The sequence below is a fragment of the Ipomoea triloba genome, chromosome 10 (assembly GCF_003576645.1).
Source record: "Ipomoea triloba cultivar NCNSP0323 chromosome 10, ASM357664v1".
NCBI lineage: Eukaryota > Viridiplantae > Streptophyta > Magnoliopsida > Solanales > Convolvulaceae > Ipomoea > Ipomoea triloba.
Window position 1 is genome coordinate 9,378,672 of NC_044925.1, and position 3,195 is coordinate 9,381,866.

Sequence of the window (3,195 nt, forward strand, 5' to 3'; positions counted from 1 at the left end):
ATATATATATATATATATATATATATATATATATATATATATATATATATATTATTAAAAAAAAAAACGGGCTAAGCCCGCGGCCCGCCAGGCCCGCCCCGCCAAGCCCGCGGGCCTAGGCGGGGCGGGCCAAAAAAGCCCGCCCCTTGGCGGTCTTCAATTTCCGAAACCCACCCCCTACCTAAGTAGGGGGCGGGGCGGACCGGCCCGGCGGGCAAAGCCCGTTTTGACGGCTCTACTTACACATTCTGAAGTTAATTATATAACTTAAGTTTTTTTTTGAAAACCAAATGAGACATTCATGTATTAAGTATGAAGCAAATCAGAGATACAATCAGGAGGGTTAGTAACCCACAAACCAAGGACAGACAAAGAATCAGTTGCCCTAGCAAGGGTATTAGCCACATGATTCGCTGACCTTTGAATATGGCGAACGTGTAACGTTCCCAATATCCATAGCAATACTACGACATTGCTTAACAATAACACCAATGTACGACATGTCTAACGAGGAAGAAGTAAATGCAAAACAAAAGTTTATATAACTTAAGTTAATTACACTAGAATAGTAAACACAAGCTGAGAAATCAAATATGAAGTATGACGACTTTATATAAATTATATATAAAAAAATTCGTACCTTATTACTTTAATATTAATCCTGTCTTCATTAATGCAATATAGCCTACTATAGGTGGTATTTCAGTTAAACCTACAAATTTGAATTTGCAATTTTTTAATACAATATATTAGTCCATGAAAGGAGACTTAGCTTATGGATAGCTTTATGCTCATGTTACTAAATCTGTAAAGGCACATGAATAGTCACTATTATTCAACTTAATAGGATTATCTAAGAATTTGATACATTAGTTGGATAGTATAGTAGTTTTTAGTTGAAGCAAATTAAATATAGTAGTGGAAAAATATTAAATGAAGTGCCTTATGTTGATTTGAATTTTTTCAACTAAATTCCTTCACAGCGTTGAAAAGTAGTTAGTTGCATTTATAATAGTCTGTCCACATGTGAAATAAATATAAATTAGACTGGGAGTGTTATCTTTATTTAAACTACATTGAGTATGAATAAAGAACTTTCTCCATTGATAAGCACCAAGAATGGTACTTAAAAAGGGTCTTAAATGGATTAGAAATGTAACGTTTTGCCATCCGATCATGACAATTGCATGCATTTTAGCTCAGATGTGATTAAAATATTCTAACATCAATCCTAGGAAGAGTTTTTAGGTATTTTACAGGTTGGAGAGGGATTTGAGGCTAAAATAGAGCAAAAGACAAAAGAAGCCGCATTGCAGTATCGTCCCACGCAGCCTCACACGCGTGTGGCTGGGCGAGGAATCTTTCTAGTAACCATCCACGCCCACCACCACGCGTGGTGGCATGCGTGGTCGGGCCAAGGGCCATTTTGGGAAATCTGTTCCCTTTTGTCACCTATATAAATCCCTTTTGCCCTAAACCTAGAGGAGGATGATATAATCTCAACTGTGCATATTTTTCTAAGTATTTTAGATCAACTTTTGAGCTTAAAATGTATTAAATTACTATCTCTAATGCATATTCCTTGCTTTCTCAATTAGATATGGTTTCATTTTTGATTTGAGTGTTTTATGGTGTTTGTTAGTGTTTTTGAAACCATTTTAGATCAAATGCAAAGCAAGGGAACATTTAAAGACATGTTTGGGAGTCAAAATGGATGAAGAATGCTTACATTGAGGCCTCAACGCGTCATGGATCAAATTAGACGCGACCAGAATTTTGAGCCAAGGTTAGGGCTCGACACGTCGAGCCCTAGGCTCGACGCGTCGAGAATATGCTGTAACAATTTTCGTGAAAAATCTTCAAGCTCGACGCGTCGAGAATCCTGTGACAGCACAAAATCTGCTGCGCGGAATTGCCTATTTTGCCCCTATTTTGGCTCCCACTATATAAAACTCATTTTCCCAAAACCCTAAAGGGAAGCTGCGTTTTTAGGACGCAAATAGGAGTGGGAGCAAGGTGGTGTCTGTTCCATGGAGTGAAGGAGGGATCCACCATTCTTGGAGAAGAAGATAGTAATCTCAAGGAGATATCAAGGCTTTGGGAGGAAGAAGGAAAGCTTGGAAAGCTATATTTGGGAGAATTTCTTTCCCTTTCCTTTACTTTCTAGTCTTTGTAAACTCCTCTTTAACATTTGTGCTTTAAATTCTATCATAGCCATGATTGGCTAAAGTATTTTGGGATTTTTGGGTGAAAGGTGTTGATGAATCCTTTGCCTTTGTTCTTTATATTCCTATGTTATATCTACATTTGGGTTTATGACTTTGATGTTGTGTGTATTGTGGTGAGGTGAACGTGAAGGTGGAAGTGGTAAAACGAAGAGTCAAGACTCCCCGAGTGTCGTGTCTCTCAAGGATGGCGAATGGGAACCGAATATGTGTGGCATTTAGGAAGTTGAAAGGTAAGAGTTACAAGAATCAAAGGGGAAGATTTTGTTCATGGTTGGTTGGGTAAAAGGGATAGAAAATACAAAAGGTAAAAGGGAAGGGGTGCATGCCAAAGTTAAGCCAAATGATTGATTATTGTAGGTAGCTTGGAATTGGGTTTCGGGATTGATCTAGGGAGTCACAGTCTTTGTATTGAGTGGCGTCACACTCAAACTCTCAATCCTCATTCGGTTGAAGCATTTTATCGAACACCTTGCCTACCACTCCTCTCGGATCTCATCCTTCCAGATTAAGAGCGGAGATATAGATGAGTTGGGCTCGTGAGAGGCCGCTATCGCGCACTCTCTCACTTCCACTCGGTTCACTAACTATCCCGGCCGGAAATAGAAGTAAAGATTGAACAACATCATCCATACATTCATCAATCATACTCCCACAATACCAAGATCATAATATCAAATTATAAGCATCAATCCATAGATCAACAAGGGCACACACACCCAACTACTCTACTCTACCATAATAAACATAAATAGAAGCAATATAAACAATGCAAGAATATAAAAGAGTAAACTTTATATTAAAGGAAGAGAAATTATATCTAAGGAAGCTTGAATCTACATAATCTTCATCTTCAAATCCTAAGCTAAATCTATTCTAAGGATGAATGTTTTCTTCCCCAAAGGGGAAGAATTTGGAAAGGGAAATCAGATCTAAAGCTATTGGGGGCTGCTGGAAATTGATCTAAAAT